Source organism: Elgaria multicarinata, chromosome 1, assembly GCF_023053635.1.
Source record: "Elgaria multicarinata webbii isolate HBS135686 ecotype San Diego chromosome 1, rElgMul1.1.pri, whole genome shotgun sequence".
Classification (NCBI taxonomy): domain Eukaryota; kingdom Metazoa; phylum Chordata; class Lepidosauria; order Squamata; family Anguidae; genus Elgaria; species Elgaria multicarinata.
This window is the reverse complement of record NC_086171.1, coordinates 192,799,166-192,825,402: the sequence shown is the minus strand read 5'-3', so window position 1 is coordinate 192,825,402 and position 26,237 is coordinate 192,799,166. Positions and strand designations below refer to the sequence as shown.

The 26,237-nt window shown below is 40.9% G+C and overlaps 1 protein-coding gene across 4 annotated transcripts in view; it reads right to left on the bottom strand.

Moving 5' to 3' along the window:
- Positions 1 to 26,237, bottom strand: part of NCOA3 (nuclear receptor coactivator 3) — a 116,710-nt gene that overhangs the window by 33,451 nt on the left and 57,022 nt on the right. For 2 of the 4 annotated variants that reach the window (XM_063145642.1, XM_063145658.1), the window contains exon 4: positions 4,766 to 4,840. The exons of 1 other annotated variant lie outside the window; for it this stretch is intronic. The gene's annotated coding sequence lies outside the window, so the exon portion shown is untranslated. Of the gene's footprint in view, positions 1 to 3,660; positions 3,666 to 4,765; positions 4,841 to 26,237 lie in introns of those variants that run through there. One more of the 4 variants, XM_063145667.1, reaches the window with a different exon arrangement.

Genomic DNA, 26,237 nt, shown 5'->3' with positions numbered 1-26,237 from the left:
CCGGGTAAAGACACCTCAATAACAATCTACAAAAAAAGTATTCATAGGTTGCTTATGCCCGCAAGCTCCACACATACCTGCAAATCATGGGTTATTTAACCCACGATGTGCCACCATGACATGCAAACCAGGTCATATCAAGCACCCTGTTTACAAATAAAAAGTTTTCAAGTGCCTACTCTGAGTTCTAGTATTTCACAGCAAAATGAAAGTGTTGTTTTTTTCTTTACTGCCAGATTTCAAATAATTTCATTAAACAAAAGGCATATTTAGAATCATTCCAGAACACAGATTGCTACAGTACTCAAATTACCTCCTAAGTAATATTGTTGTTCTCAACAGTATTTACAAACTTCCAGCCAAACCAATTCTAGGAGGCTGTTACGAGGCCTCGAGTGCTTATTTCATTAAGAAATGTGTTGAACTCCTTGTGCAAAGCGAAGACGGAACTGATCCAGAGATTAACCACTGATATATCCCGGGGCCTTTCAGATTTGAGAAAAAGCCCTCCCACTCTGCATCATCATGATTTCTATGGCCAGTAAAGGATTCCTTCATCCTTTATTGTCTTCTTTCTAACACAGGGGCCTCCAACCTTTTTGGACCTGTGGGCACATTTGGAAATGTTGAGGAACTGCTGCGGGCACGCCTCCCACAGCAGATATGTCTTGCAACATAATGGCTGCCATTGGGACCTGGGTAAAAAGACAAGTAATTTGCCCAAGAAACTGAACACAAACAGTGGAAGGGTCTAAAGTCCAAAGCCAATCCACATATTTGATCCTACAGAAGCACATCAAAACATCAATTTCAGTTTGCAACCCTGTTGATTTTTAAAATGGAACTCAGTAGGAATTACTTCTGCATAGGATTGCTCTGCGCTCTCTCTCTCTCTCTCTCTCACACACACACACACACCTTTTCCAAGCCCCAAAGGAAAGGAAAAAGCCCCCAAACCCAAAAGGAAAAGTTTTTCCCTACCTCGATCCCAGATCCAGTCACTCTGATTCCCACCTGACCCTCCTGGCTCCTCCTTTGCCATCAGAGCTCCTGCCCAGGAAGGAAGTGCGCAGGTGTGTGGGCGTAGAATGAGAGAAGGGGTTGGGAAGTGAGAGAAAAAGAGCAAGACTAAGGACCAGGCTGGGAGGGGGAAAGAGAAAGAGAGAGGCTGAAGACTAGGAGAAGGAGAAATAGTGAGGTAAAGATGTGAGTGGAGAGAAAAAGGAGAAAGGATGAAACAGTGAAGTAAAGAGGTGGGGGGGCAGGATAGAGGGGAGAGAAAGAGCAATGCTAGAGGCTAGCGGGAGTGGGGAGAAACAACTCTCCAACTCTTCCTGCTTGCTGAAAGCTGATCAGCTGCAGGAACAGTAAGCAAAACCTGGCACCCTAACATTTTTCAGGGTTTTTATTAAAAAATATTTTTTTGAAAGGAGCAGGAAGTGGAGAGCTTTGGAGGTGTCATTGGATGTCTCTGTGGATGCCATGTTGGGGACTCCTACTTAAAAATTTCACTTAATTCATTTTTTCTCCTTAAACTGCATGTATGTATGTCCCGATCCCCTCACTAGCCCATTTCATAGATCTGTTAAAGCAGCTTTTGCCAATGAATCCTCACACTAACAATAAAATATGTCATCTTTAAGATGCCAGTAGACGTGATTGTCTTTATCACAACAGATCTTCCTGGATTTATGTGTTATGTCACTATTGTCTGGGAAAATATCTTACCAGTTTTTAAACCCTGGCATTGAGAACTGGGGAGCTTTATATTAGCAAAGTCAGCCCAGCCACATCATGTAGCAAAGTCTACCTCAACACCATCCCTTACACCTTTGAAAAAAACATGAAGTGATTCCATAAACAACCCTAGAAATTAGGAGCTGAGATTTGGGGGGGGGGGGCGGGGTTGGTCCCTGTTATAGATACAACATGTTGCACTTGAACTGGGGTGTAAAATATTGGTGTTAAAGGTAAATACGGAAGCAATATTCTATATGCAGGGATTGTGTTTGGCCTTAAAGATACTGGAAACTAGAAACCTCTAAATAGCTCTTGGAGCCAAAGTGTACCACTTGAGCAAGACACTGACACAGTACAAATAGGCCTGTGCGCCTGATAGCATCACATGCAGCAATAAGAACTAGAAATATTGCACCTGTCTTGTTCCTCTTCTGAAATCATTTCTGATACAAGTGCTGAGTGCCAACACTTAATCACAGCCACTGTGATATGGCCTGGCATCAAGCTGATTTGTGTTAAGAATATCACTAGTGGAGGTTATTGTTTGAAGAACAAGTTTTTAGCAAGTAAAGCAAGTTAGCAACAACAACCGAAATGCATGGCAGGTTTTTACAAGTAAGTGGCCTTTTTCTGACAATAGATCGTAGTCATTTTAATTCTCCTAGAACAATCTTAAAATAAAAAGTTGGCTATTTGTCCCTACCCGCAACAGAATTCCTGTTCCATATTTTTAACAAGCCTTTTTATTGCACCCACAGTGAAGGTGGAATTTTGTCTAGTGTCATATGCACACTTTTTGAAATGCAGTCATTTCTCCTTGTATTATTATTATTGTTGTTTTTATTTATTTCTAACATTTATATCCCAACTTTTTTTCCTCCAAGGAACCCAAAGTGGCTTATATAATCCTCCTCCCCTCCATCTTATCCTCACAATAACAACCCTATGAGGTAGGTTAGGCTGAGAGTCTGTGACTGTCCCAAAGTCACCCAGTGAACTTCCATGACTGAGTGAGGACTAGAACCTCGATCTCTTGACTCCATGTCCAATACTCTAACAACTACACCACGCTGGCTCTCACAATATGTTGGCTTTGAAAATTCAAAATTTGTGCTACAAATTGGCTGGTCTGACTGCATGTTAGCTCTAAGAAACAGTCTTCTTAAATGACTGCAGAAAAACTCTTTCTGAGTTGCACCAGCTGATGCACTCTTGCAAATTCATCAATAAGATTAGCAATATTGTTTGAGCAAGCTGTACATAAGGAGAGTTCTTCTGGATAGACCACAGGTCCATTTCCCACATGGGCCACAAACAGGACATAAAGTCAATAGCTGTTACCATTTTGCACCATAGCAACTGATATTCACAGGTATACTTCTTCTGAACCCAAAGACTGAATGTAGCAGAGGTACTCATCATGGTACCTGTTGGTACCATGGGCTCCATAGTGCCCACTGGAGATCTTAATAGTGCCTGTGAAGCTCTCTACTCCCTGCCTCTTCAAACATTTAGGGCCTGAGGTTCTGCTTCCTGTTCCTGAAACTGCAGCTCTTCAGCAAGCAGGAAGAGATGAAAACAGTTGCTTCTTGGTCCTGCCCAATCTTCCGCCCACAAAGACCTTTCCCTTTTACTCTCTCTGTCTTTCTCTCTCTCCACCTCTGCTCTTGCTACTTTTCTCCCCACAACCCCTTTCCTTGCTATTTCTCTCCCTACAGTGTCCTTAGCCTTCTTCTTTCTCTCCCTTCTAAGCCCTAGCCTTGCTCTTTCGCTACCACTCACATCTTTATCTTGCGATTTCCACACCCAACTTTTAGACTTGCCTCTTCTCTCCTCCCACCTCTTTAACCCACTATTTCTCCCCCTCTAAGCTACTAGCCTTGCTCTTTCACTTGTTTCCTCCCCTTCCCAGTCCCTAACCTTGCTCTTTTTCTTTTCCTTTCCAGCCACTTCTCTCGTTCTACCTACACAAGAACCCCTGCTTTAAATGAACAGATCAAATGGAATCCATCCCAATAGCAAGGGTGCCATGTATAGTCTAAAATGATGTGCATTTACTAGGCTATCAACATACAAATGTGAAACTCAGTAAGAGTAGCAAATAATGTCATTTGTGAGCAAGGAAGTCCCTGTTTCAATTCTCACTTCAGCCATTAGCTTAACAGGTAGCCTTAGGCAAGCTACCAACTCTCCACCTCAAGAACTCATCTGCAATATAGAGATAATATCGATCAACCAACACAAATGTTGCAAAAATTACTGAGGTAAGGTATGTCAAGCACTGTGAATTCTCAAAAAGTGAACAACAAAAATGTAACATGGAGACATTACAAAAAACAGTCCAGTATTTGGAGGGGGGAATGATATTTAGAAAAAAGTCCAAAAAAAATCCTAATCCTTATTATTTATTTATTTATTGCACTTATATACTGCTCCCATAGCCAGGGCTCTCTGGGCGGTTTATTAACATGTATGACTGGCCCTAGACCTCCTCTTGCGGCTGTTCAGATGATACTCCCCATGCCCTAAGGTCCCACGAAACGTGTAAAATAAGGAGGGATTCTTAGTCTTGTACACACACATTCCCCCTTCTCATTATCATCTTTTATTCATCAAGAATTTAAAAATTATCAGGCACTCCACATTATCTTAAAAAGTCAAATCTTTATCCACAGACTTACAGTATAAAATTTTATTTATTTATTTATTGCATAAATAGTTGAAGCTCCAAAATCTAGTTTAAAAACTTCTGATTTCCATCCCAGTTTAGAAAAATAATTGCTGGTGTATAATCGAACAATAAATTATTTACAACACAGAACACAAACCAACCTACATTAAATACTATTGATTTCAATGTGAAACATTTAAGCGTATGCTTAGATCTCCTACTAGAATCAATAGGACTTAAAATTGCTTGATTTTGTCTGGAGAATGCCCACAGATTTATAGTGGAAATTTAATAAAAAATAATAAAGTTTTAAGGTAGATTTTTTTAAAAAAAGAAATATTTTCAGATACTTACATGTTCTTAAAACTCAAGCAAGCATGGAAGATTTTTCAATGGCCATCAGGATCAGAAGGCATTGTGCAACACATTCTGTTAAAGAAATTTAAAAAACCTCACGTAAATATAGATGGGCTTCCCAACTTCATTTTCTAATGTCAGCAAAATTAAACATGAGATATCAAATTAACTAATCTAGGAATTTGTATAATATTTCTAGTTAACTGTCACCCTCCAAAGGCACACACTCAGTTATTGATGCTTTAAAAACAATTCTTACTTTTGCTGCAATATTTACTTGGTCACAACCTGAAGTCTGCTGTTTGGGACATCACATCTCTCCCCTCCTCCCTAAAATATCTTCTTTAAAAAACAAACAAACCTCGAAAGGCTATGCATGAATGGGTAAGAGAGACCGGGATTGTTGTTCCTTCCACCACTGCTACTGTGGAGCAATGGCATAACTTTTCAAATAGTTTCATGGCTGTCCAGGCTGAGAAAGAGCCTTCCCTTCTCATTTATTTCATTTCATTTATTGCATTTTTATACCGCCCAATAGCCGAAGCTCTCTGGGCGGTTTACAAAAATTAGAACTACAACAATATTTAACAATGTACTAATCAACAACATCACAATAATACTCAAAAATATAGTAAATACAAGTTCACAGCAAAACAAACCAGATAAAAAGAAAAGAAAGCTTGGTTGGAACAGCATTTCTCCCCCTGAAGCAGCACCTCCCTTCAGCTCCAGCCTTGCTTTTAAAGCCTCCAGATGGGGGGGGAGCAAGTGGAATAGCTCACCCTTGGTGGAACAGCGTTTCTCCCCCTGAAGCAGCACCTCTCTTCAGCACCAGCCTTGCTTTTAAAGCCTCCAGGTGGGGGGGGGAGGGGAGCAGGTGGAATAGCTCACCCTTGGTGGAACAGCGTTTCTCCCCCTGAAGCAGCACCTCTCTTCAGCACCAGCCTTGCTTTTAAAGCCTCCAGGTGGGGGGGGGGGGAGCAGGTGGAATAGCTCACCCTTGGTGGAACAGCGTTTCTCCCCCTGAAGCAGCACCTCTCTTCAGCACCAGCCTTGCTTTTAAAGCCTCCAGGGGGGGAGGGGAGCAGGTGGAATAGCTCACCCTTGGTGGAACAGTGTTTCTCCCCCTGAAGCAGCACCTCTCTTCAGCACCAGCCTTGCTTTTAAAGCCTCCAGGTGTGGGGGGGAGGGGAGCAGGTGGAATAGCTCACCCTTGGTGGAACAGCGTTTCTCCCCCTGAAGCAGCACCTCCCTTCAGCTCCAGCCTTGCTTTTAAAGCCTCCAGGGGGGGGGGAGGGGAGCAGGTGGAATAGCTCACCCTTGGTGGAACAGCGTTTCTCCCCCTGAAGCAGTGCCTCTCTTCAGCTTTTAAAGCCTCCCATCTTCCCTTCTCCTCCCCATCCAAGGTTGACTTTCTCAGAGGCGGCCTACCACTGCCTCTATTCATGTGGCCACAGACAACACCCATCTTTGATTTACAGAGATGGGCAGACCTTGTTTGGGACCATTTGCCAGCCTTCTACAGCTCATATCCAGGTGTAGGAAATGAAAGGGTTAATTGAGTTTTAAGATGCCCTTTGTGCTTTCTGTAGACCCTGCAAGAGGAAGTAGCTGACTCACACATTCCAGAGAGATGTGGAATGGCAGGGAAGGCGGATAGGACTAGGTAAAGGTATCCTGTTTAGAAATGTATCCCACTCCTCTCGTACACAGATTGTGTAAATGTATCCCACCCCCTTTTCTGTTTGTTGTCAGCTGACCTCATGTGAATAAAAGTTGTGTGCAAGCTCTGATCAGGGTCTGACCCTGTTCGAGTCGCACCTCAGTATACTGATACATGGTGTCCTCTGCAGTGTTTTCTACGCTCGTCTTCGTACCTAAGGTCAGGGACAAGAACCTGCAATATTTCTAACACCAGGCCACTAGTTTCTGATCTTACTCAACAGCACAGAAAGAAATATGCAGTCATGCCTTCCACTGATTATAGCAGGGGCAGGCAACTTGTGCCCCTCCAGATGTTTTGGCCTACAACTCCTATCATTCCCCACCACTGGCTATGCTGGTTAGGGCTGATGAGAGTTGTGAGCCAAAACATCTAGAGGGCCACGAATTGCCCACTCCTGCTCTAAAGTAACCTCATTTAGAGGTTTCACATTTATATCTGAGCCCCTTTTTAAAAAAACCAACAACAACTAAAACTATTTTATTAAAGACATCCATACAAGATCCGCCTCTCTGACTAATCATGATACGATATGTATAGTGCTCAGGGCAGCATACATAGTGTTCCAAGTGGTCAGACCAGACTTAGAGCTGCTTAGCTTCAGCAAAGCTGTTGCATCATGTGCCTTTAACACTATGCCTTCATACCATGCCTGTACTGTTGAAGCTAAAAAAAATAATTTGATTTTTAGGTTTTTTTTTTTTGCATCCATAAGCCCTCCCTGGGATGTTTCAAAAACAAGAAAATGTTCAGGAAATGACAGCACAATTTATGTAAGTAATTTACCAGTGTAAGGTATATCCTGTATAGGCTGCATATAGTACTGTCTATTGTTAGCAGTTATTACTGAAACAAAATAAGGAAAGACACTGACAAGTTCCTTTCTTTACTTTACCTGTAAAGTTTAGAGATTGGTTTAATTCATTTTATGACGCATGTTATTCAAGGTATTATTAAATCTGCTAGTTAGCAAGCATTGCTAATATGCTACAGAGAATTACAGTAACTTAAGTGAAGTTTTGAACAACAGCTGTGTATTTGAATTGATTTATTCAAAACTGCTTGAAGCACTGCATATAACAGAGACTGTTCAAGCTAATTAGAAAAATAAATTGCTCTTGGGAAATATTTATGAGGCATTCACATGTAAAAGCACACACTATGGTCCTATCCAACATCCAGAGTTTCAAAATTGATACTTCTACTCAGACTACTTATAGATAATTACTAGTAGTCAGGTGAAGAGCTTTGTACAAGCAGATAATTTCTTAAGAAATTTAACTAAGGCCTTTCATATCAACCAGTTGCGTATGCATTTGCATGCAAGTTTAACCACTCCATTGACAACACTGCTGGTAGCTGTATTTAGATGAACTAACATTACCAATTAGAGGGGTGATTGGCAATGTGGTCACGTAAAGATAAGCATCAAGACTCAACTGCCTCCTAATTACACACCTTTGTAAAGCTTTCTCTGGGAGCAACCTCAGCTAGCCAGAAAGATAAAATGAAAATATATTTTAAACAACACAAATACTACCGTGGAAATTCACAATCACAATTAAATTAGCCACTTGAACAAGCAAATCCTTTTCCAAGACATTATATGGCAGCAACTTTCCTCTTATATGCTATTGAGGTGGAGAAAATCTACTCTCCCCCCCCCTCCAGCTGCTGTCTCTCTCATAATACTAGAACCCAGGATCATCCATTGAAGCCAAATGGTGGGAGATTCACAGTGATGGCTGCTAATCTGAACAGCTTTAAAGGGAGTTAAGACAAATTAATGGAAGTCACGGAAGCTACTGAACGAATAAAGAACAACAACAAAACTATAAATGACTACTAATCATGATGTCTGCATATTACCTCCAGGCAGTTTGTCTCTCAATACCAGTTGCTGAGGAAGAGGAGGGTGCTATTGTGCTTATATCCCACTAGTGGGCATCCCATAGGCATCTGGCTGGTCACTATAGGAACACAAGGTTCAACTACAAAAGCCATGATCTAGCATGGCTCTTCTCATGTTCCTATTGAGCAACTATTAAAGACACAGAAACCCTGTGCTTGGCAGCCACTGTCAAATAACCAAGATAACATCTACTGATTTAAACTGGAGAATAACTATTGAATCAACCTCTCACTGCAGAGAATGAAAAGGGTACTTTCTGTCCTCCAACCATCTCTGTATGGTGAGTAGGTGGTATGCAGTAAGGAACCCAAAGGTTATATTAGAAACCCAGTGGGAAAGAGTAACAGGCAGAGATTCAGAAACAACAAGAAATATTTGGAATCTCATAAAGATACAAGGCAAGAGGCTAACCCTACACACCATTGATCATAGATAGTGGATAATAGGATCTGGCACATATGTGACAACATAAGACCATCTCTTGTTCTCTTGCTCCAGCAATGTACCAAACTATCAAAGTAAAAGATTATTTAGGAAATCCCACATAGTCGCATGTCCCCTCAGGATAAGCCCAGAATCAGCACCCAAACAGTCATGCAGCTACCAGCCCCAAAACTCCAGCAGAACCTATTAATGCAGATGGACCCCATGTACCAGGTAGCTAAAACCGCCATTTAACATTTTCCACAGGTCCTAAAGCATCTGATGTAGCATTGCTCTAGAACAATTTTAGAAATTAAAAATGGTGAGTCAAACGGTCTACTGATGCAGCACAGGAAGCCCACAGCTTTCTTCTAACGTAGAAAACAATCTACAGAGAGGATTTTACCAAGGACCTCCTCAAACCTGGACCTACATCTGGAAGCTTACAGGTTATGTCAACCACTATAGAGGCTAGATAAAACATATACCAGAGCTTAGACTTTCTTTTAAAGGTGGAAGTCTTGCCTAATAGTCAAAAATAAAAAGAGCATAAATAAAAATATCAGAAACCGGAAGCCAGCCAAAATGATTATTACATCATAAAAATGTCATTAAAAATACATTTTAAAAGAACAGGTGCAGATTAAACCACAGTTGGTCATTCTGGGAAAGCTTCTTGGAACAATATTTTCAGGAGGTGCTGAAAACAATAAAACATTGGCACCTACCTGACCTCCAATAGCAAGGAGTTCCATAAGAAGGGGGGGGGCACTCCAAATTAGCATATAGATAAGCCTTCTAGGTATCCCCCAGTCTTCTCCAAGCTGCTGGAGACCACAAATAAGCTCCTTTTACATCTTTTATCAATCTAGCCCTCACTTCCTGGTGAACCCTAACAGAAAGTGGCCAAGTGGAGTATGTCTGTTTTATCACATTTTGAAGTGATGTAATACACATTGCCATCTAAAAAACCATCCTCCCCATCTCATAAGAACATTAGGTCCAGTGTCTAAAATTATCTCACTGTACCACTGAAGGAGCATTATTGGTAGTATCCAACAGGGGCCCATGAAATGAGCGTTTTCACCTGTGTTGGGGCTTGACCCCAAAAACACTATATTGCGGCTGCAGGGGCTGAGCTGGAGGGGCTGAGTGCGCTCGGATTAGGGCCTGGTGAGGCAAGGCTGAGCACATGCAGATTGGTGGATTTAGGGTGGATTCCTGCATTGAGCAGGGGGTTGGACTCGATGGCCTTGTAGGCCCCTTCCAACTCTGCTGTTCTATGATTCTAGATTCTATGGAACCTGGCAATGTGCGCATGACCCCTATTGAACACTACCCTTTGAATTGAGTTAGAGAAACATTAGGAAGCTGCTATCAACTTGGATAGATGCTGTGTGTTTCACAATCTCACACTCGCCTAATGATCATCCAAGATGAGAAATACTATATTAGATAAATACTCCTCTCCCCAAATCCGTTTGTCAAAATTTCAATTCTCTCCCATCCTGTCAATCAGGTGGTCATAGTGTGGTTTTAGACAAATGGCTTTCCATAGTTGAGCTGGGCTAGCAAATGATTTTGAAACAAAGGTTCTCGGAAATTATTTAAAATGGTGGCAAGACTTGCCCTGTTGATAATTCAAGCTCTATTCATGCATTCCAGTGAAGGTGTTAAAGTGGGGAGGGGACAGGGTGCACGCACAAGTCCCAATCCAATATCCCCATATATGCAGGCTACAGTTCTGACCTTTGTGCATCAGTGTGAAAGTCAGAAGTGGCGCCAACATGTGCAGGAAATTTGGGTGGGGCCTGCATGGCCTGCACCCTACCCCAAAGTCCATTTTTGTTTATCCAAACACATAAATAATGATGCAGGAATATGAGAATTAAGAATGAGTGGTGTAATGGGAAAAAATGGGCTTTGTCTAACAAGTTAAGACTTCTGTTTTTAAAAGAAAGAAACTTAAAAGGCAATGTATAGTTTTATTTTTGATTCTGGCATTAATCAGATTCATCTTATGTCTAAATGATTTTTAAGAATAAGATTCATTTTAATGAGATCACATAACTGTTATAACAAAATGTTATACAGTATAACACTGTAGCTAGATTTGCAACAATTTTGTGTACATTAGATGTTCTTTGTGCTTATCACACAGACTGTGCCAAAAGGTGCATGCTGCAAACACCAGAGCATAATATGCTTTGTAATAATGTAATAAGAACTGCCTGATGAAAATTAGATAATTTTCATGGCTGCACTGCCTTTTCAAATAAGCCATTAGTTCTTGCAAGACAGTATTCCTGACAGGCAGTTTTTCACATACCAGCTGATGCAGATATGAGAGCACTTACCTTTTAACTGACCAGCTAAGAAAATATTTTCCCCTTAGGAAGGAGAAGGCAACATTCTAGACACACAGTTCTGATATTCAATTTCAGAGTTGTTTGCCAATTTCCTGCTGCAATAACTATCCCTTTCATCTTGAAGTCAGAACACATCATTCTAACACTTTCAGAAACTAAGAGCAGTTGTGTTCTTAGTGAAAACAGGACATACAATCAACTAAGTACACATGATCTTGTCATAAAACAAAAAAGGATGTTGTCCTGTCATATGCGTATCTCAAGGCCTCAGCAAAGATTCAAAATGCCCTCTAAGCAGACAGTTTTGTAGATCTCCTGAATGGCATGTCTAGCATTACTAAGGCACTGCAATTTGCATGATCTCCTCCTTTGTCCTCTTACATTTTTTATAAGTGAATCAGGTTTTAAAGAGTGCACTCTGACTCATTACTTTCAGAGCACAAATATAGGTCTAGATTCCGAGCTGATCTCATTCACATTTTTCCATTTTGGCGAGGATTATTTAAAAAGGAAACATAAAAAGTTTTATGCAATCCAGAGGTTTAAAGTCATGAACATTCTTTTGAAAACTTCATAATGGTAACACCAGTGCTGTTGCAAGGAAGCCAAGGCTTCCAGAAAGACTCATGTGAGAAATAGGCCAAAGAGAAGTTACATCTGCAATTTAATTGATCCTACGATTTGTTCAAGTAGTCCCTTGTTCTGGTACTGTGAGCTCCTTGCTCTGTTCCCTATGAGTCTTATTTACAAGCCCAAACAGGGCACGGTAGTGTTTTTTAAAGGCTCTTTCAGGGCAGGGAAAGAATCTAATCCACTGGCAGCTTGTTGTACAATAATAAAAACCTGGTGGAGTAGCCATACTTCCTCAGTATTTGACTCTGAGCAGAAATAGTGACTTTTAGCAGGAAGGGACTTGTGGAAGTTTAAATGACAGTGCTTCATTTCTGTGCAGGATCATAAGAATTGTCTTGCTGGATCAAATCAAGTCATATTATCCTGGTTGTGCTTTTATATTGTATTTCATATCATGTTTTTCTACTGACGTTTTGCACTTTGAATGGTTTTAATTTTTGTGAACCGTCCAGAGAGCTTTGGCTATTGAGCAGTATAGAAATGCAATTTAGAAATGCAATAAATAAATAAATAAATATTTAGTTCAGCATTCTGTTTCTGAGTGCATAAGACAAGCTCAAGGTATTTTGTCACCCTTGATTCCCACCCCACCCTTATTGGTCATACACAGAATACCACAAAATAAGCAGTGCATAGCAGAAGAGAGTTTAAAAGCCCACAAATTACATACTAATTCCCCCCCTCTTTTTCCATGGACACCTTCACACACAATATTTTTATCCCTGATTCATTAATACAGAGAAACTACTATCACTATATCACTTACATTTGTTGCCCTCTCTATTAAATTAACAAAAAAAAAATCCTGGCTTTGTACTCACATTTCTTACTTATTGTTCCAGGCATTATGGCCATTACAAAAATCAACCCCCAAACAAAAATGCTCACAATTACTATAGTGGCTTATAGGCAGGTAACAACAAAGCCAACAGAAGTTCACTCTTCCAAAATCCAACTTTTGAGCACAGCACAGTACATAAACATGTATCTATTCAGCAAGGATTACTGACTGTTCATGATCTCATGTTCTTCCATGGGAGAATAGCCAGGAAGAAACCACCAATCTCTAAAAAGAAACTTTCTGCTACAGATAACTACAGTTCACGTAGATGATCCCCAAGACCTCTGGAACAATGTTCTCTAGACAGACGAGTCAAAGTTAGAACTTTTTGGCCTCAATGAGAAACATTATGTTTGATGAAAAACAAACAATTCGAAGGGAAGAATTTCATCCCAACCATCAAGCATGGTGGTGGAAAACTGATGGTTTATGGCTACTTTGCTGCCTCAGGACCTGGTTGGCTTGCTATCATTGACACAACCATGAATTCTGCAGTATACCAGAAGATTCTAGAGGAGAATGTCAGGCCATACATCTGTGAGCTGAAGCTGAACTGAAAGTGGGTGTAACAAGACAATGATCCTAAACATACAAGGAGATCTACAAAAGAAAGGCTGTGGAAGAAGCAATTTGGTGTTTTAGAATGGCCTAGCCAAAGTCTGGACCTGAAGCAAACTATTCATGCAAGGAAGCCCTCAAATGTCACTGAGTTGAAGCAGTTTTGTAAGGAAGAATCGGCCAAAATTCCTCAAAACCGACGTGAGAGACTGACCAACAGTTAAAGGAAATGCTTACTTGAAGTAATTGCTGCTTAAGGGTGTGCCACCACGTACTAAATATAAAAATTCACATACTTTTTCAGACATGGATATTGAATGTTGAATCAGTTGGGGATAAATAAATGTTGAAAAAGCATCATGTTTGTGTGTCATTTGTTTAATCAGGTTATCTATTTAATTTATCTAGGATTATGGGGTTAGATGAAGATCTAATAGCATTTTAAGTTGTAAATATGTGACAATCATAGGGGGTTCACAAAACTTTTCTCGCCACTGCATAATGCTGTGGGTGTGCCCATGCATCAGCGCCCCTTGAAGTTTGGTCAATGTTGCACCTTAGGCAATTCCTGTAGTCATAACACCTTACTACAAAAGCTGATATGCCACCTTTAAGAGGTCAAAAAGTTTCGAAGTTAGCTTTTGAACTCAATGAAAACAGGTTTTTGAAATTTATTTCAAGAAATACTGGACATGTTTGAATGAAAAACCTTCCATTAGCATCACTGAAAGCAGGACGTTTAACCATAATATATGATAATATCTTTAACTTTGCAGAAATTTCCAGCTCAGGCTCTTCTGTACAGTAGCCCGGAATAACAGCATTAACCAACTATTTTAAAGCCTATAATTGACTGGGGGGGGGGAGGGTTCTTGGTTTTTTTAAAGTATACCTCAGTCAAAACTCTGTCCTCTCTTATTTTCTATTATGATTAGGTAATTTTAAAAAGAAATACCATTATGCAAACTGATGAAAGCTCATTACATCCTGTAAAGACATGTTTCATTAATCATTCCATGCATCTGGTCCACCAACTTAATCCTACATTGCTTAGTAGCTGATTACTTACAAATTATATATAGAATTAGCAGCTGGAAACCATTGCAAAGACCTACAAGAATCAGCATTTGCATAAATTAGAAAATCCCTTCAAGCTTCTATTTCTAATTTGCGAACTAGCAACATTAAGTGGCTGTATTCATCTCTCCTCTCTCCCTTAGATATGATGATTTCAGCTTCTATAGTCAGACTATTATTATTTTTTAAAAAAAACTTCTTTAATTTCTGCACAGTACCAGCTCTGGCCAGTGTGAAGTTTTGAGGGTCTCAGGCAAGATGCTCTCCTTGGGCCCCTTAAAATGTGAAGGGCAGTGTGAAAATGTGAAGGGCAGGGTGATAAGTGGGGCAATGTCCATGGCTTTCTCATTAATATAGCAACTAGAGTAGCATGCAGCCACAGAGGCCTGTAGCATCACATCCCACACAGCTAACCCGTGTGCTTCTTCTCTTCCATTACCTCTCTCCGCCTTATGAAAGCATCACATAGTGCAAAAGAGCACAGTGTTAATATTTGCTTCCCCTTGCATGGGGTTCTTCCCTTCTCAGGAAGGACTGGCAGGCAGTTGGGTGGAAAGAGGAAACTGGCCACAGATGCATCTCCCTTCCACAAAGCAAGCAAGGAACAGCACACGACCTTCAGAATGCCTCATACCCATTCCAAAAAATGTTAGGAAGAGATCAGGGGCTCTTTTCTCACTCCTTAGATAAGAGAAAGAAAACTACACATAACATGAGAGGTATGCACATTTATTTTAATTTTCAATTAAAAGTAGTAAAGTAGGAGAGCACAATGCTGGACCAGAGCAAGGATGCTGGGGAGGGTATTTAACCCTCTCAACCCTGAAGCTACAGTCCCACTAGAGAGCAGCTTTGGGGTCATTTAGATAATAAAATGGTACAGGACAATGGTAAAACACTCTTGGTACAGTGTCTAGAACACTATCTTTTTTGTGAGAAGAAAAGGAACAGCTCCATGTGAGGACTGAAGAACATTGTGCTCCTTTGCACAGACAGTCATTAATAGGGCAGCAAAACATGGGCAGAATGGAACTGGTTCCCACATTAAACTGGTGGGATGTGACACTACAGGAATCATAGAATCATAGAATAGCAGAGTTGGAAGGGGCCTACAAGGCCATTGAGTCCAACCCCCTGCTCAATGCAGGAATCCACCCTAAAGCATCCCCGACAGATGCTTGTCCAGCTGCCTCTTGAAGGCCTCTAGTGTGGGAGAGCCCACAACCTCCCTAGGTAACTGGTTCTATTGTCATACTGCTCTAACAGTCAGGAAGTTGTTCCTGATGTCCAGCTGGAATCTGGCTTCCTGTAACTTGAGCCCATTATTCCGTGTCCTGCACTCTGGGAGGATCGAGAAGAGATCCTGGCCCTCCTCTGTGTGACAACCTTTAAGTATTTGAAGAGTGCTATCATGTCTCCCCTCAATCTTCTCTTCTCCAGGCTAAACATGCCCAGTTCTTTCAGTCTCTCTTCATAGGGCTTTGTTTCCAGACCCCTGATCATCCTGGTTGCCCTCCTCTGAACACGCTCCAGCTTGTCTGCATCCTTCTTGAATTGTGGAGCCCAGAACTGGACGCAATACTCTAGATGACGCCTAACCAGGGCCGAATAGAGAGGAACCAGTACGTCACGTGATTTGGAAGCTATACTTCTATTAATGCAGCCCAAAATAGCATTTGCCTTTCTTGCAGCCATATTACACTGTTCGCTCATATTCAGCTTATGATCTACAACAATTCCAAGATCCTTCTCGTTTGTAGTATTGCTGAGCCAAGTATCCCCCATCTTGTAACTGTGCAGTTGGTTCCTATTTCCTAGATGAAGAACTTGGCATTTATCCCTATTAAATTTCATTCTGTTGTTTTCAGCCCAGCACTCCAGCCTATCAAGATCACTTTGAAGTTTGTTTCTGTCTTCCAGGGTATTAGCTATCCCACCCAATTTTGTGTCATCTGCAAATTTGATAAGCGTTCCCTGCACCTCCTCGTCCAAATCATTAATAAAAATGTTGAAGAGCACTGGGCCAGGGACTGAGCCCTGCAGTACCCCACTCATTGCCTCTCCCCAGTTTAAGAAGGTTCCATTGGTAAGTACTCTTTGAGTCCAATTCTGTAGCCAACTGTGAATCAACCTAATAGTTGTTCTATCTAGCCCACTTTTAGCTAGTTTGATAATCAGAATGTCATGTTGTACTTTGTCAAAAGCTTTGCTGAAGTCAAGATATATGATGTCCATAGCATTCCCACAGTCCACAAGGGAGGTTACCCGATCAAAACATGAGATCAAATTAGTCTGACAGGATCCTCAGATGCATGCGGTTCTGGCCACGGCGAGGAAGAGAAAGACAGGTGTGCCCAGTTCAGGTCGCTCATTGGCAGCAAGCACAACAGGTGCACACTTTATCACTAACATAAATAAGTGCATTTTATATCCATATTATCAAGTCAAACTTTATTAATTTCTTTCCTTATAGTCATGTATCAGAATTACTAGCTGTAACTGCAATGTACGCTTTACATGTATCTTTCTGCCCACGGTCTATCATCTTCATCTTAATTGAACAATACTAGGAAACAAGAAGCCTTCTTCTAGAAGTACTTTGAATTGTAGTATTCTAAGCACATTATACCAGTCTTAAAATCTCTTCACTGGCTGCCAATTAGTTTCCAGGTGAAGTATAAAGTGTTGGTTATCACCTTTAAAGCCCTACATGGTTTGGGTCCAGGCTACCTATGGGATCGCCTTCTCCCATACAATCCACCCCACACACTCAGGTCCTCTGGGAAGAATTTATTCCACCCAACAAAAACAAGGCTGAGAACTATTACCCAGAGGAACTTTCCTTCTGCCGCTCCCAGTTTGTGGAATGGCTTGCCGGGAGAGATTCGTCAACTTAACTTCCAGAATTTAAGAAAGCCATAAAGACTGATCTCTTCCGGCAGGCCTACCCAGTTGAATTTTAAGATGCCTTTTTTAATGGTGTGCTGCTTTTAATGATGCACTGGTTTTAAACATTTGAATTAGTTGTATGTATTTTATGGTGTTTTTATTTGTGTTGAACCCTGCCTCGATCCAGAGGAAGAGGCGGGTAACATCATCATCATCATCATCATCATCATTATTATTATTATGTAAGATTCAGGAATGGATTATGGAGCCTTACAATAGCCTAAGCAGGAAGCTATTCTAAGACATGCCCAGCAACTCCTGAGTCATCAATATGGATGCTTAGAAAAACTCTGCCCACAGTGTCCATTATGCACCTTCCTCCCCTCTTCCCCACACCATCTATCTACCTGCCAATAAGTAAGGGAGCTTTCAGTTCCAGGACCTGGTCTCTGAAATAGCCTATTCAGCAATCCAATCTTATATTCAATCTACCCCTCTACTGGTAGCCAATGTAAAGAACTCAGTTTGGGTGTAATTTGACAACAGTTGGCTCAGCTAGGAAGAAACCATGCTGTTACATTAAGCTGCAAGCAATGGAGAACCACTACCAGAAGCCCATATAAGAAATAATAAACATCTGAAAGTCTCCAGGGCAATGACTGCTCTGGCAAGATCAGTCTAGGATAAATATTAGGCTTTACCTAGTTCTCCCTTCTGCCTACTAGAACACCATCTTCTTAATCCATCAAGTAATATCATTCAGGCACTGATGCAGCTAGGAAAATTACTGGGTTTTGCTGCTGAACTAAAAGCTAATAGACGTGTTTGTACATAACACTAAGCCAGTATTTGTGTTAGCCATGATTTGTTTAATAAGCTAGGTTTTGGCTCCCAGCTTTTTTTAGCCAATTCCTGTCTCATCCCTCCTTCCCCCATTTTCTGCCAATTCCCGTTTGGTATCCCAAACTACTTCATGGCTGTCAAAGAGTGACAAAGCGTGATTTTATCCTGGTTGTGCTTTTATATTGTAGTTTATACCATGGTTTTACACTGTTGTTTTATACTTTGAATGGTTTTAATTTTTGTGAACCGCCCAGAGAGCTTCGGCTATTGGGCGGTATAGAAATGCAACAAATAAATAAATAAAGCTTCACCACACAGTGACCAGCACATTTACCATTGACCAGCTCTACACCCGGCAGAGAATTCTCCTCTGAGAACTCACACTAACACCACCAAAACACAACCAAAAAAGCTTGATCCCTGAATTGGTTAACCCTTTTCTATCAGAAAGAAGGAGAAAAAGTTCTCTCTTCAACAGCCTACTGCATCCCCATGGAATTTTCATGAAATCTATCTTGCTTTTTAATGACAATGATTTTGAGAAGACTTGCTTCTTCTCAAAACTAACTAAAGTCTGTGCCAGATGTCATAAGGCAGGCATAAAAGGTTACACCAGAGAAGCTTGATTGCTAAATTCAGAATTCTCAGGAATTCTTGTCTGCTAGACAAAAGCATCCAATCTTGAAGGCTTCCGAATATTTTGTGCCCTACTGGGTTGCTGCCATCAGAAGTTGAGGAGCAATGGAGGCGAGTTTTGCTTCTCCATCCTACTTTTTTTATTTCTTCAGGCAAAGAGGCCACAGGTTAGAGTGGATTCCAGCCTCTCCTTTCTCCTCCCCTCGCCACTCACCAGAATGCCCCCTTTTTGACCTCTATGAGGTCATCTGAAGTTGTTCTTGTGACTTCAGAAAACAGGCACTATGGTTCTTCCCATGGAGGTTGCAAGGGGAGGGATCAGATCTCCAAGTCTCCCCGCCCCCAGAAGTCATAGCTTTGGGAAGGGGAATCTGAAAAATCGTATTCCCATAGGATGCCTTTCAGGGACCACAGGACTGCTTCCTTTAAAAATCCAGATGAGTAGTGGTTTAAACATACAGTAGGCTTATGTACCTTTAACGTTTGCTGCAAGAGAGATCTACCTAGGGGAAATTCAAATGGGGAAGAAAGCCTGTTGTCAGGAAGAAAGACGAGGGAGGGCAAGTTCAGGAAAAGCACAAGCATCATTTATCCTATGGAGCACTTTCACTTTTTAATTGCTCTTGCTCCACACCTGTTAGTTGGTGAGCAGCTCAAGCAGGACACTACAACAAATCAGGAATAAGACAGGAATACAGGTTTGTTCGTAATGGCAAACACAGTTACAGTAAGATGAGGTTCATAAACTAACATATCATGGCTTCAAGTTGTGGTTTGTGGCCAAAAAATAAACTATGGTTTGCCTGGGGCAAACAAAGCACAATTTGAACAAAGAAATCCTGGCTTAGTGTTAAATATGAACATTATTTATTTATTTATTTATTTATTACATTTCTATACCGCCCAATAGCCGAAGCTCTCTGGGCGGTTCACAAAAATTAAAATCATAGTAAAACAATCAACAGGTTAAAAGCTGTCAATGAGGTTTCTTCTTAATAAAGCTAGAATCCTAGAGCTTGCATCTCCACTGAGATGCCTGGAACTGAACTGCCTTTGCCCTCCCTTTCTGTAGACAGCAAATCTCTGTTCACAACTCCTGTTAAATACCTTGTGTCTACATTTGCAGAATGCTTTTTACTTTCTTCCCCAACATTAAACGTTACTTAAATATTTTCATAATAAAAACCCATTTCTAGTTATAGACAACTTCTAAAGCAAATGTTTTGCAAATGCAGGAGAAAAATTGGAAATAAGGCAATTTCTGGAAAGGGACTGAAGGCCTAGAGAAGGAATATTTAACTCAAAAGTTTAGTAGCCATCTATAAAAGGATGTGTGTCTAACACAAAGTTCAGGACTACTAAGGAAGGGCAAACAAAAGAATTTCCTGTTTTTGTGAATATCTTTGCTCTGCTTCAGTCAGTCTGAGACTACATTTGAGGTTGGCTACCATAACTAGCATTTTTATTTTAAGGATTCAAGTTTACTGACAGGGTATTACAAGGTTATTTTAAAAGTATAGATATCATTGTTAATTGCGTAATTGGAAGTACTCAGAAGAACTAATATTTATACTTTCAAAATAACCAGAGGAAACAAAATATCATATAATACTCAGCTCTACTTCTCCTTGTCATCAGACTCAGCTGGGGCTGTGAAGGTGTTGGACCAGTGCCTGGAGGCTGTAATGGGCTGGATGAGGGCCAATAAACTGAAGCTGAATCCTGATAAGACAGAAGCTCTGTGGATTGGTGGTTCCCGAGTCCACGAATTGGGTAAGTGACCTGTTCTGGATGAGGTGGTGCTTCCTCTGAAGGAGCAGGTGCGTAGCTTGGGAGTACTCCTAGATGCATCTTTCACTGGAGTCCCAGGTGGACTCCATGGCATGGAGTACCTGGGGTCAGCTTCGGCTGATCTGCCAGCTAAGGCCTTTCCTGGACAGGGACAACCTAGCCACAGTAGTGCATGCACTGGTAACTTCCCAATTAGACTACTGCAATGCATTCTATGTGGGGCTGCCCTTGAAGACAACTTGGAAGTTGCAGCTAGCGCAAAATGCAGCAGCTAGACTGCTGGCGGGTACATCTTACAGAGACCACATAACACTGGTCTTAAAGGAATTGCACTGGCTGCCTATACGCTTCCGGTCAGAATTCAAGGTGTTGGTAAAGATGTTTAAAGCCCTAAATGATTTGGGAACTTGATACTTGAGGGAGCACCTCTCCTTATATATGCCTGCCCGAGACTTGCGATCTGCTGGAGGAGCCCTTCTCCGCATCCCACCAGCACAACACATTCACTATGATGGGACAAGGGAGAGAGCTTTCTCTGTTGTGGCACCCCGACTGTGGAATGCCCTCCCCTTGGAAGCCTGACTGGCGCCAAGTGAAAACATGGCTTTTTAACAAAGCTTTTAATGGTTGAATTCACTAGGCACATTGTTTTAACTGTTTTAATAGTTTTACTTCTTTTAAATTATGTATTGTTTTAACTTGGTTTATGGTTTAATTTGTTTTTAGCTGTGTATATTTACTGTTTTTATACTGTATGTTTTTATCTGTATGCCACCTTGAGATATTGATATAGGGTGGGATATAAATGTAATAAATAAATAAATAAATAAATAAATATTTAAGATAAATTGCAAACTGAAAATCTTTGAAGTTCTTTTAACAGTTATATCATTTATATTAAACACACACTCACACACACAGAGCGAGAGAGAGAGCTGCAATTAAAGTTACTTTCTTTACTCAGACTTGCAATGCAAGCCATTGGCTGAGATCCAAAGAACTATTTCTGTGCACCCAAGAGGACTCTGTTTATGTTTCTTTAACAGCATCTTCTGATGCCATATGGCAAACCAGTTTTGAAACTGACGAAGCAGTTTAGGCTATGCTATAACATGGAGTTTTGCTGTTCAAATGAAAAGAAGTAAAACATCCCAATAGACACAGCCAAAACAGGTCTTTGGATCTCAGCCATTGTTAACAGGCATAAATTCCCATCCAAAAATCCAGATGCACTATGGAACCTTTAAGCACCTTCATTTCACTGGAAGGAGCCCATCTGCACATACACATCAGGCCCCTTCATGAAGCATTTATGGGCAAGGAACTATGGACCAATTCAGATGCAACTGGAAACCATGGTTTCCTGCTATGTGTATGAACTATTGCAAGTTATGTTCTTCCCTCCTCCTCTCCCACAACCATGAAGACATCAGATTTTTTTTTTAATTTTGTTTCTTTATGTTGGCTTTCAAAGAAAACAGAGTTTCCTGATGCTAAAGCAATATCAGAGCAGGGGGACTGCGCAGAAAAAAGAAGAGTAAAAAACTGTGTGAAACGCAGTGGCCTGTTTCAGAACATATATCCAAACCAAGCCTTCCATTCCTATAGAATTCCTCTACTCTATTGCTGCTGCTAAATATATTTACGTCCGGTTCAGACATCATAAAGTCGGCTTCATAAATCATGGTTTCTGCCCATGATTTATGAATGTGCCTGCTCCTTTCTTCCATCATGTGTCTGGCTTCAAAACATCTACCCTGGCTTGTTGAGCCATCACAGTTTATAGTATTATATCCTCAAGCCTGTTTATAGTGTTATATCTTCAAGTTAGCACAGGCGTGTGGGGGATTTGCTTCCATTTTCAACTGCCCATTATCATGGTGTGTAATTATGTCCAGAGTGGGATACACAGTGGTTAGGTTTAACAATGATTTGTCTGAACAAACCAATGGGTTTATGATCCTAGTTTATTTTAATAAACCAGAATTATGGCTTTCTATGATCTTAACATTTGCAAGTTTAACAAATTATCAATGGACACATCTTGCATTTATTTATTTATTTATTTAATTTCTATACCGCCCAATAGCCGAAGCTCTCTGGGCAGTTCATTGTAATCTTGAATACAATTACAATGGAAGGTTATACAGAAATGAATCCCAGTCAGCTTAAACCAGTCTGCTTTTCTTGTCAGAGACTTAGAAGTTGGTATTTTGAAATTGGTAGAAAATTTTCTATTTTACCCAACTTTCGTTAATGGAAAACAGGAAAGGGAATAATTTTTAACTACCTTGAGAAATATGCTTGACAAAGGCTTGAGATTACTTGAAGGTATAATAAACAAGGCCGAAAGGGGGGGGGGGAAGACATGTTTATAGTGGTGTGTACACTTTGAATATAAACTCTACAGCTTCACCTCAGAAACCTATGAGAACAAAATTATAACTTTCTGTTGTAAGCTACAGATTAGAGAAATAAAAAGTAAATAAATGGAATTTAAAAATGAAGGAATCAAAAACCAAAAAATCAAAAACTCAGTTCAGCTTTTTAAGAGTCACATTAGAAGGGAATTAACAATTGTTAGTTATATCACCACCATGTTTGGCAAAATCCATGTTAGGTGTTATTAGAAAAGGAATTGAGAATAAAATTGCCAGTACCATACTGCCTTTATACAAATCTATGGAGAGACCACACTTAGAATACTGTGTATAGTTCCGGTCACCACACCTAAAAAAAGACATTGTAAAGCTGGGAAAAGTGCAAAAAAGGGCAACTAAAATAATTTAGGGATTGGAGGTTGTATAGCTTGAAAAAAAGAAGGCTTAGGGTAGACCTGAGAGAGCTGTACAAAATTATGCATGGTATGGAGAATGTGGATAGGGAGACATTCTTAACCTTCTCCCATAATACTAGAACCTGGGGTCATTCCATGAAGCTGATTGGTGGGAGATTCAAAATAGATAAAAGGAAGTACTTCTTCACACAGTGCATAGTTAAACTATGAAATTCACTACCACAAGATGGATGGCTTTAAAAGGGGGATGGATAAATTCCTGGAGGAAAAGGCTATCAATAGCTACTCGCCCTGATGGCTATGTACTCCACTAGTATCAGAGGCAGTAAGCCTGTGTGCATGTTACTGGGGAACATGGGTGGGAGGGTGCTTTGGACAATGTCCAGCTTGTGGATCCCTGGTCAATAGCTGGTCAGCCACTGTGTGAACAGAGCGCTGGACTAGATGAACCCTTGGTCTGATCCAGCATGGCTCTTTTGTTTTTATGTTCATTTTCTTAGGGAGATTTAAATAAAATTTAAGTAGTGTACTCACCGCAGAAAATCTTGCCATCCACAGTATTAACTTAGTTTATGAACACTTTCTGAAAGAAATAGCAAACATACTGTGTGAGCTCTTTACTGTCTGATAGTTTTGAACACTGACTGTGAACAAGATATAGGCTGAGGCTGTGCTCTGATGGTATCTTCTAGAGGAAACCTCAAAATAGAGAAAACTGTCCAGTAGAGGTGTGAGAAGAGAAAGTATGCATGTGCCCAAGAGACTTATGATACTGACTGGGTTCACACAACACCCTAAGCCATAATGGTTTATTTTCTGGAACAACCCATGATGGGTTACTGTGCTATCTGTGAGATGTTTCCCCCAAATAAGCCACCCTAGGAACTCATGGTCAGCAGTAAGTGTTATTTTACCTATGGTGGGTTAGCGTGTTGTCTGTCACGCAGTGTGGGTTATACAGACATCGCCTACAGAGTTGCTTGACAAGAGCAGCCAAAAATGCTGCCACTACTCTGCTCCACTGCAAAGGAAGCTGGAACACCAGCCTGGATGAGCGGGAGGACCACAGGAGGAGGAGGGACGAGGGGGGATGAAATAAACTACTCCATGTAACTTGTTTGTTTGTCTAAAAAGAGAACAGTAGCTTGTTTGCATAACCACCTAACCAGCAAGCTTGCAACTCACCATGTGTTAGAGTGACGTGTGAACCCAGCCTAGGAGATTTCTCTCTTGAAAATACCATTTGAACAAGTCCTAAGTTCCAGAATCAAATGCCTTGGATTCAAAAAGGTGCCTTGTGCAGGTTTATGCAAGGCAGTCCCCCTGAATTCCAACAATTCCCTTCCTGTTGTATCTGCCCAAACCGCAGCCCATTCTTTTTCAGAAAGTTCCCTGACCCTCAGGGAGAAGTTTCAGTAGGAGGAGAGGCCAGGAAAGCCCCACCAGTTGAGCAAGATTGTGCTCTCAGCTTCCAACCAAATATTCCAAGAATTTCAGCAAGTGTCCTGGACATGTATCCTTCAGGCTAGAGCCATAAATAAAGGAACGTAGATCTAACATAAGAAGAGCCATGCTAGATCAGACCAAGGGTCCATCTAGTCTAGCATTCTGTTCACACAGCGGTCAACCAGCTGCTCACAGGAAGCCCATAAGCAGGACATGAGTGCAACAGCACCCTCCCAACCAAGTTCCCCAGGAACTGCTGTACATGGGCATGCTGCATCTGATACTGAAGGTAGCATATAGCCATCAGGACAAGTAGCCATCTATAGACTTATGCTTCATTAATTTGTCCAATCCCCTTTTAAAGCCATCCAAATTGGTAACCATCACTACATCATGCGGAAGTTAATTCCACAGTTTAATCATTATGACTCATCATGTTGAAATGCATAACCAAGTGCAACATTTGGAGCTTCCAAATAGGGGAACACATGCTTGCTCTTTGCTCAGATACTGGCTGGATTCACATAACATGGTGACCCACCCAGTGTGGCTTGTTGTTGAACCATGGGTTCTCATGTTGTCTGAACACAGCACTTTTCCCACTGGGTGGGTTATCATGTTGCTTGAACACAGTACTTTTCTGTATGGTGGTTTATTGTGTTGTCTGAACACAGCAATTTTTCTGTGGGGTTGCTTGTTAACCACACTGAACAAACCAACAAGAAGCCATTGGTCATTTATTATTCCAGAGAAATAAACCACACTGCATGGTTAACAAGCCACCCTATGAAAAACACACTGCATTTAGACAACACGTTAACCCACTCTTCAGTAAAGGCAATGCATTCAAACAACACAATAAACTATGGTGGGTTAATGTGTTGTGGGAACCCATGTGTCTGAAGCTGTGCCTGGTGACATCCTGATAAAGTGTGCAGGACAGAAGGCAGTTTCTGTCCAAAGCTAAGATCCATGACAGAAAGAAAGTTAGCAGTTCTGACTTGGAACAGAATGTGTGCAAATGAGCAGATCGTGTTTCAGGATCTTAGGAGTAACTAGACCATGAACAGTGGCATTCAGATTCAGTTTCATCCAGCAGATGAAGCGGGGGTGGAGGGGACTAGACACTTTCAAGCACATACTGCTTGCTCAGTACCTCCTTAGGATGTACTCAATCCTGGCCTTAATCCACACCATGGTTGATTATAATCATGTCATGTGGGGACATGATTATTATCAACCATGGAGTTGACTATTAACCCACTATTGTATTGTTCAAACACAGCCTATAATTGCAGATGAAAATTTGACCCCTGGTTCAATATGGCTTGAAACACACAACACTATCGTACAGACTGCACAAATGTTCACATTCCCTTCCCTGCTACATAACATTTTAGAGGGGTTGGGGACCTTTAAGGTGGCATTTCCTCCCAGTTTGTATTTGAAGATAGCAGGTATTTTGCACTTCAAAGTGAAGTCACCTTCTCTTTTCTTCCAGCATTAACAATTACAAAAAAAACCTGAAGCT